This window comes from Pundamilia nyererei, unplaced genomic scaffold (assembly GCF_000239375.1).
Source record: "Pundamilia nyererei isolate P.nyererei 1_Seehausen unplaced genomic scaffold, PunNye1.0 scaffold00072, whole genome shotgun sequence".
Lineage (NCBI taxonomy): Eukaryota > Metazoa > Chordata > Actinopteri > Cichliformes > Cichlidae > Pundamilia > Pundamilia nyererei.
Window position 1 is genome coordinate 119623 of NW_005187473.1, and position 15955 is coordinate 135577.

Consider the following 15955-nt stretch of genomic DNA (forward strand, 5'->3'; position numbering starts at 1 on the left):
AGACCGTAGACTGTTTATAAATGATGACACTTGTCACTGTGACATCACCTACCTTTGAATCCTCAATTATAAAATATTAGATGCCACCATGGTGTTTATTTGGAGTCAGAAGGAAAATGAGAATTAGATGAGAGGTTGGTGTTATCTACTAATTGCATTAAAAACCTGAGTTGCTTTAATCTTGTTTAGTGAGTCAACTGACTCCTGACCGGTCATGGCAAATGGCAGCCCCACACTGAGCCTGGTTGTGTTGGAGGTTTCTTCCTGTTAAAAGGAGAAAGGTGAGGCCATCTGATTTTGGGGGTTTTCTTTGTATTATTGTAGGGTCTTTACCTTACAGTATAAAGCTATACAGTATAATGCTCCCACAAAGAACCCAGAGTGATGTTAAAGTTGAGTGAATGCCCAGCAGCCAGACCCTGAACTTAAAGAGGTGACAAAGTGATGAGAAGTCAGGCAGTAGCCTTCGTTTCTATCTGTGTTTAGTCGCATGACTGTGGCAACTGCTTTGAAGTCTCTTTGTGCTGGTTTTCAACTTTGCTTTGTGCTGTTAGCCTTGTGCTCTACTCAGAGTTACTTTGTGTAATACTGACAGCATGATCATATGTGTGTCCTCATTAGGTTAGGTGTCCTCAAGTAACAGCAATGTGAAAGCAAGGTAATGAGTAGTATATTTTCCTGGGAGTAATTAAGTAACAACTTTTACTTACTTCTAAGAAAGGTGTTCTGTGTAATATGTGTAACAATAACAATTTTTTTTTAGAGGAACGAGCCCAACACTGTTCACGGCGAAGAGGGCAAATACTTCCAACATGCACAAACTTTGGACCACAGAGCATGCAGTCAATTTGCACTAATGTAATACTTTGATATGCTGCTTAGTGGTGGTGGTGACTCTGAAAGCGGAGCCAGTGAGAATCGATAAGGCATTGAATTGATAAGTGACATCAATAATGGAATCGGTATCACTCAATTCTTGTTAATTCCCATCCCTGACTGAGCACATGAACTCAGCAGGACAATCAAGACAGAGCGACATTTTCCCATAGACTGCTGTACAGATATAACGCCCTTTTGCACTGGCTTTATTTTACTGACCCAGAAGAGCCCCCCCCACCCCCCAATAAAGTCATCTAAATAGCTATGTATTCACAAGAATGGGTGGACAAAATCCTTCCTTTGTTTGTTCCCTTCTCTGTGAGGACAGCAGACCAGCATTTCTGTACGACTTTTACAACTCACGAACTGCTCCCATCCACCTAAAGATGAAGACTCATGAATAACACTTTCATTAAATCGTTTACTTTGAAATTGCGAAAATGCAAATGATGCGTGCATCCATACAAGCTTTTAAAGTGTTTTCATTCCTGCATTTGGCTCTGCTGTATTCTGAAAGGTAAACACTTTTTTGCCAAGCTCACCCCAATTTTGCGAGCACACTGCAAACTGCTGACTGTCAGTTTGTTTGTGTGTGTGGCTGCGTGGTTGTGATGAATATGACTGAGCACAAACATGGTGCGCCTTAGAAATAAGACTTGTTAACCACAGTTGTAGTCTTTGTGTGGGAGAGAACTTGAATTTTCATGAGATTTCTTTCTCACTGCTTAAAAGTCTATAACCTCTTGTGGAAGCTTGAAGTGACAAAATTTGGCAAGAAAGTAGGCAGCTGCAATTACTCATTGAAGTCTCTAACTCTTCAGTGCCCTCCCTGTCTTTTTTCATTTGCTGTTTCTCACCCTTCCCACCTTCCCAACTGGGACAAACATTTCCCTAATGAGGAGATTGGTTGGGAAAGCTGTGGGGAGTGGAGCGTGGATGTGACCTCTGGCATAGTTGGACACTTATTATTCATGGGACCGTGTGCTGTAGAAATGTGTCAGCGAGTGTTGGAACATGGTGTTACAATCTGTGTGTGAGGCTGCATTTATTATATAACTAACTGGAATCATATATTCATATTTAGCTTTTTTGTGTTTGAATGGAAGCGTGGTAGTGGGTTAGGAGTGGGTTGAAACTGGCTGGGAAGTGTGTGTGTGTGCGCGCTGTGTGTCTGTGTGTGCGTTCAGGGCACCCAGTTTCTAAGGCGGCTCTGTCTCTCTCTCTCTCTCTCTCTGACTGAAGCACATTGTTCCAGATCAAGGGATGGGAATGGGGCCTTTGGCATCAGGCGAAAGATGAACACACATGCACTAAAGACACACATACAGTGTGAACAAGAGGAGCAACTCTTTGTGACACTGCCCAGAGTCTATTAATAGTGTGTGATAGTTCAGTCAGACCCAGTGTTTGTAGAAAACACTGATTTTCTGACTGACTCTCCCAGCTCCACAGACTGCTCTCAAACTGTAAGCTCAAGAGCACAAAATCCAAAGCCTCACTCCTTTCCTCACAGCTCCTTACTTTAACTCCCAAAGCTTATTCATAATAAAATAAGGTTCAAAATTCTAAGGATAGCTTTTGCCGTTGTAATTCACAGATACACCTGCTCAAATGGTTGTTAATGCGGTTGCCTAATGAGTCAGTCATTTGCCAGCAAATCTGCACATGGACATGGTCAGGACAACCTGCTATTATTCAAACTGAGCATCACAATGGGAAAGAAAGGTGATTTTAGCACTGTTGTTCAAGTAATCCAGTAACTCCTACAGCCAACCTTACAAGCAAGGTATGCAGAAGAGCATCTCTGAATGCACAGCAGAACAGTTGGTACCACTTATGTCATCTCCAGGAAGGAACAGGATACTGAGGCTCTGCCCCCTCCACCTTTATGAAAGCACTTTACCAAGGGTTGTTAAGTGTTAAGTGTTGCGTTGTTTTCTTTCATTGCGGTCTTTAGATTGTTTTTCTTTGTCTTTTTATTTTAAACTTAAAAAATAGAAAGATGGTGCTAAATAACAGCTCTAGTTTTGGAGACAACCATAATTTTTTTTGCATGTTTTAGCACTACAACAAAATCCTGCCAAACTTTGAAAAACGTTTAACAACCTATGATGAGCTATAAAGTTTACACTTTATTATGTCACAGACTACCAGGTAATACTTGCTCAAATTTAGCATAAATTATTCGTTATGGTTACAAACCTGTAACATGTAGCTACCATACCATGTCAAAAGCAAGAGTTTAATAACATCATTGTATGTAATCACGGGCTCTCTGCTCTGGTCTGCTCTACTGAAGTCAATGTGGAATAAAACCGTATAAAAGATGGACAAAACCTCCCAATGTGAAAAGTAAAGCCATGTCCAGCATGTCCAGCAGAGGGACAACTGCCCAGGGTGCGATAAGAATTATTTGTATAAAAGGCTAGGGAAAAATTATCCCACTGCTCACGTAATTTATTACTTCAATAAGCACTCTAATGATGAATTTGTGATCTTAAATGCTAGACTCAAATCTGCTTCGATAAAGCATGGGTTTCATTTAGTGAATTATGGTTCCATGTAAAGTAAAATAGATGATAAAGCAAGATATGATGCTTCAAACAACACTTCAATTTGGGACTTCACATACTGAGCGTCTGGGTGAAGTCACGGCGGCTACGTCCATCTTTTAAATAATAGTTCTAAATCATTTTCTAAGTGCACTACAGAGTTTTTAAAATAGCTCACAAGATCCTGAGATATGTTTGCCATCTAAAATAGCTTTGATATGATTATTTGTGAGCTCAGGGGTTGTGTATGTGTCTAATAGATTTGGCCACCTACTGCATCACATGGTGGTGGACTGGTCATCTGTGGGCGGCCTGTGTAAAGGTCAGCTGGCTTAGCAAGTAACCAGGATGCGTGTGTGTGTGTGTCAGAGCTTGGAACACAGTGCTTCCTTTCTCCTCCTGGAGCTGCAGGGGTTTCTGGGTAAAGCCTGACTCAACACCTTCAAGCACACACACACACACACACACACACACACACACACACACACACTCACTTCCTTTCCAGTAAACCATCTCTCACAGCTACCACGACTACCACCATGGCAGCGAATTCAGTGTTGCCATGGGAATGCCAGTGTTTTAATGGCACCCCCTCTGACCTGTGACATCACCAGAGGAACCGTTATTTCATTGACGCGCCAGTGACCATGACGCATGATGAACAAGGTTGACTTTAACTAGTTTGGGTAGGACTGGATCATTAACTGTGGGAATGACACATCGAAGTGGAATTACAGGACAATAAAGCAGATAAAAACACAAAGAATACACACAGTTCACTGCTTGTTACAAGAAAAATTTTAAATGTTAATTCTTAAAATATTAGAACTGACTTTACTGTCTATTACTTTAGAAATCTAGTCAAGGATCATTGCAACTGGTACCTGATTGTTTTTTGATCCAGACAAGCTAATATCACTTTGTATCTTAGTAATACGATTTCCTACAACCATAAACATCACATTTATTTCTGTGGCAGCCAGTAAGATTAACTAAACTAAATAAGATTAACAAAAATTTGTCTTGTGTTTAAAACCAGACACATCAAGAAGTGTTAGATTTGAAGATTAATAATAAAATTAGTAATAAAATGATCAAAGTAGTAGTTGTTATGGAGGACAAGCGAGCATCAGTGACATTTTTAAAGAGCCTACAAGTTTCTGGAACTTTACCAGAGGGATGGAGGGAGCATCGTTCTTCTAAAAGGTTTTCCTTTCGTTTGTCGACCATCTGTAAGCAGCATGCAGCGCAGAGACACGCTGTCATTTTCAAGCCCTCAGTTTTCATCCCTCTCACCATCTTTTCCCAAACCCGATCAACATGGCTGTGCCTTCCCTCTCCCTGAATCTGTTTGTCTGACTCTCCCTGTCTCCTTGGCTGTGTTGATGGCGACAGGAGACAGTGGCGTGCTGGCAGGTGCATGCCACTAAATTACCATCCGCACACGTACACACAAACACGCACACATACACACGCGCACACACAAAGCAGGCCTCTCCTGTGCTGAGAAGGCTGCCATTATCATATCAAAGCGTCTCTCAGAGAGACGTGGCAGCGCTTCAATTTAAGCAATTAATGCAGAGAGAGACTCTGTCACACAGCCCAGCATCCCCCCACTCCCCACATACTCTCCCCCCAACCACACACACACACGCATACACATGTACACATGCAGGGCTCTCTTGTGGCACTCTGAGACAAACAAAGGTGTTGGGAAGCGAGGATCCATTTTCTCAAGGCCATCGTGCTGCTGTTCTCCTCTAGATGCCCCCCACCCCTCAGTCTGCCTTAAAATGAAAGAGTGTTTTTCATACTTTGTTCTGGGTTTCTCCACCTGTAATCGTAAAACATGTTTGCTAAGGTGTGCTTGATTTTAGTATGTGCTTTGTGTAGAGATTCTTTCAGGAATGGACACATATAACATGCATGCTTTGACCGGGAGTTGAACAGCAAGCAAGTAATCGTCCAGTTTGTTTTAAAGTTGTTGTTGTTGTGTTTTTTTGGGGGTTTTTTTGGTAAATTTGGGTAAAGTCTGATTTGTGGGGAAATATATAAAGGTATGGTAGCCTTTCAGGAGGGTCTGCAAGGGCTGTTAAAAGCCTAAATGATTTCAGAATGGGATGTTGTGACAAGGCCAGCAGTGCACAGGGTCTTAAAGGAAAAAAAAATAATAGCAATGGTGTGTCCTTGTGTCAAGAATAATAAAATAACGAGTCTTTAATTGAAATATATAACTCAGTCCATTTATTTCTATTGATGAATAGAAACAATCTAGATTCAGTTCCTAGATTCAGTGTTCTTGACTTGTGCATTGGGGCAGAAGGCATTAATTGTACTGGCTGTTTGAAATAGAAATAAAAAGAGTAGAAAAGAATCAAGTGCGCCTTTTTACAAGATATTTACAATGTTGTGCAAGAGGGACAGACCCATCCATCTATGTAAACTCACCCTGCAACATCCTGAACGGAAAACAAACCCATAAAAATCACGTGACCCATGATTAAAGAATTGTAAATCTAATGACTATAAGAAGGTATTGATTTGTAAATAACTCGACATGAATATCCTGATCATATTATATAATATTATAGCCCAGTATATTTGTAACGTATTAGGCAGCTTATTGTAACAATATAATGCATTTTGGGGTCAACGTAAAAGAAAGGCAGATGCGAAATGTAAAAGTGAGGTCAGAGGTCATATGTGACATAGATGCAAACTACAATGTGATATTTAGGATCCCCGAACACCAGCATCATGTCCTACATGTGGCCAATACAAACAAAGGCAAAGGCAGCAGTTTAAAGCAGTTTTAAAGATAAGAGACATTTCACGAAAGTTTGACCTTTGACCTTGAAGAAGAGGTCGAACATCCAAAGTAAGGTGATATTTAGAATCCCTATATAACATTCGCTATATGCCAATATGTTACAATACAAGCTATGGCCGTAAGAAACATTTTAAATAGCTCGCGATATAACCTTATTATACCTTCAGATCAATCTATTGAATGAGAGGTCAGAGGTCAAATGTAACATATTTTATGTCTTTATACAGTACTTCCTATAGGCTGATGATACAAACCACACTTGTAAGAATCATAGTTTCTAACTATAAGGCTTTTTGTCCATACTTTCATTAATTACAGAAATTCTATCATACATAAAAAAGATATGCTTGTTCTGAAAGGGTCAGGTGGGGACTTTTTTTGTATATAGAACGAAATAACATACAAACCATTAATAATTACCTTGAATTTATTTAGCAGGTTCCAGTTTCCAAGGAGAGCAGGTTGATTTTGCAGCTATTCCACACAGAAAGATTTGTATGTTTAAATGCCTCTTTTCCCAGTCCAGCACTGGCTTTAGGCAATATATAGGTTACTTTTTTTTACATTGAGATGATTTTTATGTTTAATGTTATTGATATGTTCATTATAACAATTTTCCGTCTGGCATCCTTTGTTGTCTTCATCCATGTCAGTATGACCTTCTGAGATACAGGGCCCACCACCAGCATACTTCTGCATTAAAAGGCGAATACAGAATACAAACGCACATGTTTGTATGGATCTGCATTTTGCACACAGCAGATTAAAAACCTTTTTTACAGCATGTAGAGCTCTTCATTGCGGTGATCTGTGGCTTAAAAGGATCCACCTTCAGCAGCACACTGCTTTCTGCGACAAATGCTACAGTCTCGGTACACGACGCATGAGGGACAGATGCAGTTTGGAAGGACTTTCAATGTGCTATCGATCTAAACAGGCACAGGCGGATCCTCTTCAAATCAAACAGTCTGCTCTTAAACCTGAGTATCCACCAATCAGTGGACTCATTGTACCTTATCCTCCCTGTTAGGAGAAATTGCCCCCCTGTCATTTAAGCTTTTATCAAAATCTCTTCATCATCCATCCCCCTCTTCCTCCTCTGCTGCCTTTCTCTTAGTGTTGGATTGTTGTGAAGTACTCCGTTTCCCCCCCGTTTTTCTTTGAGGCGAGACACTTTATTAGACACAGCTGTTCAACCGAACCCAGCAAGGCCTGGATTCACTGCCAAGTGCCTCTCTGTGCCTCTGTGCCTGGTCTGTGCTTCTCTCTCTCTCTCACTCTCTCTGTCAGGTGGGATGCAGAGGGATGAATAGGCAGTGATGGGGAGCAGCTATATGAGGCTGTTTGCTCTGGAAACCTTGGCTCTGGGCCCTGATTCTCTCCACAGCAACCCTACTGATGAGCCATGGTTTAGCCGTGAATGAAGAGACTTACAGAGTCTTTGCTGATCATGGTCAGTACTCTAGTATTTTTTTTATGTGACAAATCATCGATAGACAAAACCAATAGTTACTTCAGCTTTAAAGTAGAAGATGTCCAGCTACCAGTTGCTACCCTTGACTTTGTCTCAGCTGCCAATTTCTCAGTGCCGTAATGTTTCAACCAAACGCTTGTCAGTGAAAACAGAATATCCTGTTCATATCTGGTCATATCCACCAATGATTCATAGATACTGAAGATCCCATTCTTATAGCTTTTGTGGCATCTTGTCATTTTACATCATCAGACATGACTTGTTCACAACAAACATACAGAAAACCTGTTTTTGCAAAATACTGAGCAAGCTCTTAACTGAGCCACATGTGGGTACTGTGTGACTCTGGGCTGTTCATTATGGTAGATGACCTGTGTGAATGTGTCAACAACTATACACACTCAAAGAGGTTCAAAGTTGGTTGTAATGGTCTTGTGATCAATGTTTGTTAATGCTAATTGCACACTAAGGAAAACAGTGACCAGAGAGCATGGTACAACCAAAAAAAACCCCAAAAAATGTGACCATGCACACTGAACTTGCACTCTTGTTGCCTTTGAACTGGTTGCTTCACAGACAGGGACCCTGTGACCACTTGCAGCACTTGCTATCTTGAGAGGAACTTTGGTGTGTCAAGACGGCCATAAAACAGATTCAGCCTGCTCTCAGTTTGTGAATAAACGGGGTCAAGCCTGCATTTACAGGCAGTCTACTTATATACTATAATCTACAGATAATATGTCCCTTAACTGAGATAAATTGATGAAAATTGCAAACTTTGCCAAATTCAATTTAGCAAGTTCAGCCAGAAGCTCACAGATTTTGTGTCTTGTGTCATTTTGCACAAACATTAGCAAAATATCACAAGCAGTCTGCAATTCTTCTTTTATGCAGCAATAAAAACAGAATACTACAACTTGGCAACCACTTAATCTCATCAGCACAAACTAACTCAGACTGACTGCAACATGCTACCATTTAGATTTGAGAGGGCAGTTATTTACAAGCTTTCTTCAATCTGTCTGCAAGTGATTGCAGCCAGTCTGAGTTAAACCGTGATAGCTTGGAGACAGTTTGCCTTCTGAGAAATGATCTGTTCAGTTGCCAGGTGATTGAAAAAGGTCGCCCAGGGTTTGAGCTTGCATCACCCTCAACCCCTGGGCGACCTTTTGGTCAACACAACTGTTTGGAAAAAACAAACAAACAAAGCCTTACAAACTCATTAATACATACACAACACAATATTTAATCTACATACATGAAAGTTGACAACAGAGGTTCTGCTCAGTTTGGCAGCTCGAATGTTCACTTGTTACCATTCAAGATTATTGAAAGTGAAGACCACTGTGAGCAATTTAAAGACTAATAAGTAGTGATTTTCTCCTTTTTATTAAGGCTGATTCATACTGTGATCTAACAAAGGCCACAAAATGAAATATTTAAAAACACAACTTGAAGGTCAGTGTGACAAGAGGAATATCTTTCAATGAAATGAAATTCAGTAAAAACATTCAGTTCAATTCAATTTTATTCATATTGTACCTAATCACAACAACCATGCGTCAAGGTACTTGATATTGTAAGAAAAATATTCTACAATAACACAGAGATAAAGCCCCAAATAAGACAACCCCCTCTAAGAAAGCACTTGGCAACAGTGGGAAGGAAAACTCCCTTTTAACAGGAAGACGCCTCCAGCAGAACCAGGCTCAGGGAGGGGCGGGGCCATCTGCCGCGACCGGTTGGTGATGAGAAAGAAAAAAACTCCAAAAGCTGCTCAGACGTGTGTCATCAACACTCCTCTGCCTCAGTCGAACATGTTTTATACGTATCATTATGATGACTTTCTCCCTGCTGTCTTTAAGAGGTTACACTTGTAACTGACTTTCACCCCATAGTGCTTCATTGGTGCTGGAGCGCCAAATCCAACAAACCATGAGGTCTGAACCTTCACTTGACCCTTGTGACCCTTGTGGCTCTTTGCCAATCATGAAAGTCTGACTCTGCAGTCATTCGCCGAAAATCAACGATGTGAAACAATAAATGTGAAAAATCGTTTTTAAACTGATGCTGCTTAAATACGGGTAAGTAGGGCTGGTGAGTGCTTGACAGCTGCAGATCAGGTGGTGAAACAGACTTCATGTTTCTCATTCCTTGACCTTTTCCACGCCTGCCACTCTCTCTCTCTCTCTCTTATATTACTACTTAATGGTAATCCATTTGTTGTTTTTCTTCCTTTATTTGGGATTAGCTGTATCTGTCTCCTCACCACTTGTCTGTCCTTTGGCCTGTCTCCCTTTCTCTATCTCCATCTCTGTCTAAGTCGCTCTCTGGTCGCTACAGCTGCTTGATGTTTGTGACAGGCAGTGCGATAGCGCTGACAGGCTGGAGACGGTTATCAGGGGGGTGAGAGGCTCCGTCTGGATAAATTGAAAATTGCAAATGAAAATCCTGCTCAGCACGTTTTTTCTTTTTTTTTTTAATTCATCAGCCATTATGTCAGATGACCTTTTGGGCATCAGGCTCTGCAGATAAAACTCCAAATGACAACACTCGGCTCTGATCCAATTTCCGACACTGTCCCCTTCCTCCCGTCCTTCATCCCTCCTCCTCCTCCTCCTCCTCCCTCGCTCCGTCACCGTTCGACCCAGTGCCAGTGAAAATGATAGGCTTTCGGGAGAGCCTCCTTTGTGCTATAGATGAAGAGGTTTTGTTTGGAGGAGATGGCTTTGCAGTGTTTGTGTGTGTGTGTGTGTGTGTGTGCGCGCGCGCTGACGGGAGTGTGAGAGTATGGGGGCACTGAGCATGACCTGGCCTGGCCTCGTTTTGGTCTCACTGTTGTTGTCCAATCACAGTGGAGATCACAGGCCAGGAACCTGCAAGCATTTAGAAACACATCCGGGCTATGAGGACAGAGAGAAAGGTGTAAGGGTATAATAGACACTGAGAGTAGATGTCACTCTAAATGGCTTTTCCTGGGTGGGTCAATGTGTGCCAATATTGACTGACACATGTGTGTGTGTGTGTGTGTGTGTGTGTGTGTGTGTGTGTGTGTGTGTGTGTGTGTGTGTGTGTGTGTGTGTGTGTGTGATCTCAGGAAAAGGAAGGAATAGAGCTGATCCTTTATCTGTCTGTAATTGAATTCTCTCTCTTCCATTGTTGTTGTCTTTGTCTCTGGGGAGTGGCTGGTCAGATTTTTCTTATTCTTGCTCAGGTGGTGCTATATTACATCGTCTATGCCTTCCCTTACAGACACATCATTTAAAATGATCTGTGGCCTTTTCTTTTTAACATTAGTGCAAAGGTCAAGTGACCCTAAAATTTCAGCTCCATGCAGACACTTTAACGATACACATAGATGTTTTCAGGTTTGCTAACACCACTACATTTTTCCATCTAAGCTGTGGATGTTAATTTGCTTTATTCCTGCTACATAACAATTTTAGCATTGTGTGATTCTGTAGCGTGTCTTATCCAGTAGTAGAAGAAGAACTGCAAAGAGGATAGTCCACATTAAGATGAGGTTGTAGTGGATGAAATCTGAATCAGGAAGACTTTATTGATCCCAAAGGAAAAACTTTCACCCACAAAACTGGAGTTAGTGTCCTGACACCACCATTAGAGTCACCGATAATTCTACCAAATTTGATGCAGGTGTGAATGTGACTGTGTTTTTGTTATACTAGTTGGCTTTCTGTGCTAGCCCCATGAGAGTCTGGCAACCTACCCAGTGGGTACCCCACTTCTCACCCTGTGACAGCTGGGATAGGCTCCAGCAACCCTGTCAGTGAAACTTTCTTTAAAGCGAATCTCAGTTTGCTGAACTGGGACACTTGGCAAATAAACTCGCCCATAGTATGTGAGAACGTTATCAAAGTTTATTGGAGCATTTTCAGGACACACGGGCCTAATATTACCTGTTATAACGTTAGCTTATAACCAGCTATTGTTGGTATCAACTGGCTTGTTGTCCAAACAGCTGACATCTAATCTGCTGACAGTAAGTAAGTGCATTTGGGAATAAATAACCATGTTTGTGAGCATTTAGTTGTTCATAAACATGGTTTAGTTCAGGAGAGGTTTGAGGTGAAGAGGAAGACGATAATGTGGAAATGTGATGAATATACTGAAAGAACTATTTGTATCCATTAAATTAAAAGTACTGCATATGTGTCTGTCTGCCACTGTATTCAAAATGGCGCGGCAACATGGTGGCTTTCACAAACTAGCACCTGCTTCCCTGCATTTTCGATAAGTAAGCATAGGTTTGGACGACAGTTACACATGAGTCAATATATATTAATGAGCAAAATGTTCTCTATTTCTGTTAAATGAACTCAAAAACAACTGGCTGCACCTTTAAAGTATCATGTATGACATAACATTATAACATGAAATTTATAATAGTACAATTGAACTAATGAACCAGGGTGTGTACCTGTGCTGTTCACATAATGGGTAAACATTTTTTAAAAAGCCATAAAAATGTTTCTCTTGTTCTGATTGATGAAACTTAAAATTCTTTTCTAACATGGAAGTTGCTTTTCTGAAATTTGTGGGATTCTTTTTGGAGTTTGACTCCAAATTCACAATCTGAATGCATATAATTGTGTGTGTGTGTGTGTGTGTGTGTGCATGCAGAGGGTAAGTGCAATCATCAGCATGTGCGAGTACTTGCATATGCATTGATGATGTGTTGGCTCTTTCTCTGTTTACAAGTGTGTCTCAGCATGTGCCTACATCTGCGTGTGAGAGTGTGTGTATGCCTGTGTGTGTGTGTGTGTGTGTGCAGCTGTCCCAGGTGTGCGTTATTAATCAGTTATCAGGGCAGTTTATTTGCTGGGTGACAAGTTGCAATTTCCCCCCTGATTCAAGGCCTTTTTGTCAGGTGGGAATTATGCTGAGAGCACATGACAAAACACTTCACCTCTCTGCTCCATTCTTTCGCTTCTTCTCTCTCCCTCTGAATTTTGCTAACTGTCTTTTCCTCTCTTTCTCTCCACTCTTCCCTCCCCTCATATTAGCATCCCTTCCTCTGCTCACCACCTCTCACTTCTTCATCTCCATCTGTTTTTCCCTCTCTTTTCCTCGTCTGATCTCCCTCCATCTTTGTCCCCCCTTTTTCGTCTTCTATATTTATTTCTCCTCCCATCAACAACACCATCCTCAGGCCTTGGAGTAAAAAAGGCGGACTGTATAATTAATCACACAGCTTGGTCTAATTAGAGATGAATACACGCTGTCCCTCTAGTGACACACACACACGCACTCACCTCTCAGTTTCCCGGACCTAATAGCAGCTGATGCTGTATTAACGGCAAATGGTGCAATCCCCATGAGAGCCCCTCTTGCCTTGATGAATCTGATGAATGTGACAATAATTAGTGAAGACAGATGAGAGTTAAATTACCACTGACAATGTAATGCTATCCTGTCTGCAACTAGAGAGAGAGAGAGAGCACGAGAGAGGGGGACAGATTGCCAGGACATGACACAGACGTGAGAGGGAGTAACAGACAGTGAGAGATGCAGAGCATAGTTTAGTTTCATGCAAATTTAGCTTAATGGACAGCCTAATAGAAAAATGTGTAAATGCCTTCAACATGCAAAAAGTTTTTTTTTAAATATGGATCCTAAATAGGTGCTAAAAGATTACAAATATTACATTAAATAGGTGTTAAAAGATGTAGTAGAAATGACATCCAGGCCTTTTTGAGACCTGTTAACAGTTTGTGTCTGTATGTCTTAGATAACAGCACCATAATGTAAGACATGAACCATTCAGACTGTGGTTTGAATTGTGACAAGGTCACAGCCAGGTGTAAATGGAAGCTGTAAAACTTGGCCTTATCCTTAAGAAACTAACCTTAATTTCAGTATTGTTGAAAGGCTGGTTTCTGTTATGTCTCCCAAAACGGTGCGCACAGTCCTTTTTGACATATATTGAAATAATGCCATCACCCACCTTTATGACTGGAGTAGACAAAAGAAAAAAAAGGGCTCAGGAATAGTTGCAATGCAGGAAGCCTTTGTTTTCGTTGCCTTGTGACATGTGCAATAACAATAAAGTCAAATTCTGTTCTATTCTATTCGAATTCTAATGTTCTTTTATGTATGTATATATATATAAAAATGCATTAAATCCAGAGGAAAATGTATTAGAACGGAGATATATTACTAAAACGTGTTTGTTTTAATCCCACAAACTGTCTTTGGTCTTGACTTTTTCTCACCTCAGAAGATCTTACAGAGTCTTGATAGTTAGATAGTAATGTTGAAAGCCTCTAAGAGAGGCAGAACGACACATAGGAAGTGTAGCAGCAGCAAAGCCTCAGGACTAATTAGTGCTCTCTGCCAAAAGAGAAAGAGCAAGGATGATGAGGGAGAGGAGAGAAAGAGGTGGAGGGGGAAGAGATGGTAATTGTTTTCGTCAGAGGCAGTGGGGAGCTATCAGGGTAATAAAGTTAATTAGCAGAACAAACAAGGAGAGAGAGAGAGAGGGTTGGAGCGAAGGAGAAGGACAGAGAGATAGATTTGATGATGATAAACGGAGCAGATCTGACACCAGAAGAAAACAGTGAAATCAATTATTCTTATTTTCTCCCTGCGGTGGGGAAGAACACACAAGAGCCACTGTAGAGCTCAACTGAATGGAACCAAAACTCCTCCTCCTCACTTATCTGAAGCTCATTTACCCTTCATACTCTGCAGCTCTGTGTGATCAGTTCCCTTTGTTGTGTCTGTATTTACTACACATTTCCTATCAGAGCAGCATAAATATTAACATATATACACGTGCGTATGTCTTTTTTTTCTTTCAGAGGCTACACGTTTCATCTTGTGACCTTTAGCCAAGTGAAATCGGAAATTCATTTTCTGTAAATTATTTTTGCATTACACCTCTGAGAAACAAATAATTTTACTGTTACCACAATTTTACTCACTTATCACAATAATCTCAGCAATTCATAAGGACAGAGCACGCCCGTGAAGCACATCAGATTAGCCATTCTCAAAAAACCCACTTTCCATTAAATAACAGTAAAGTTCTGCCAGCTAGATTTGCTAGCATACTCAACAGTGTACCTACTCTGATCTTAATTGTTTTTCTTACTGTAAAAGTATTGTAAGCTGTGCTTTACAGAACAATACTGGCAGCTGTGTTGTTGCAGTTATACTGTGAAATAAATGTTCTACTGTAATATCCTCAATCTTCAGACAGAGTTTAAAAACTGTAGTTTTATCTGAAAACAACAACATTTGTCATGCTCTTGTCCTTGCTCGCTGAATTAATTTCCTTTTTTTCCTTCAGCTATAAAAATATATCAGGTTTGTTATTATTCCTTTAACCCTTGCACTTTATGGTTATGGAAATGTGCTTGATCAGCCATCATGAAGAAACTCACAACAACAAATTGTAAGTGCAAAAGAATTTAAATAACATCAAAGAATCATACTGAATTGAATTTTTTGCACACATTATTATGATTCTGCATGAGGTAGTGAGACCTGCGCCAATATAATTCTGCTCAGCAGTCTTACTTGATAGAAAAAAACTGTCTAAAAAACATAAAATTGTGCAGTGTCTTTCTGTGAGCAGAGGCATTTATCTCCTTTATCTCCTTACAGTATTCAGCCATAATGGTACTGATACAGTAAGTACACTATACATATGAATGCAAGGAATAGTAGTTGTTAGTTTTTCAGTAGCTTTTAAGGTCCAAAAAACATTAAACTACTGTATAAAATACTCTGTGCTTTTGAAGTTAGTTTATAATCAAAAACTCAAATTCAGCTCTCATAGCCTGAAATATGAGAAGAATAAAAGTTCAAATACTGCCGTGCTCGGGAATAGGCATCATTTCCCAAAAGCTAAACCAATCAGTGTTGTATTATTGAATCATGTGGATTCCTGTGCCTCTCCTCATAGCAACCAAACAGTATCTGACAGGCTGTCACCACGGCAATGTGGTGACAGGTCAGGTAATGGAACCTGTGTCACTGACATCACACGCACGGGAGACACTTCATTATGGGATGGCACTGTACGTGTGTGCGTGTGAGTGTCAGAGAGAGAGAGAGCTGAGTGAAAGAAAACAGCTCTCTACATTACTAGCATCCTTACTCTGTCATGTCTCATTTCCAAGAAGCTGTAATTCTGTAATTGTACATGGCGCGCTTTCTCTCTCTCTCCCTCTCTCTCTCTCTCTCTCTGTGTGT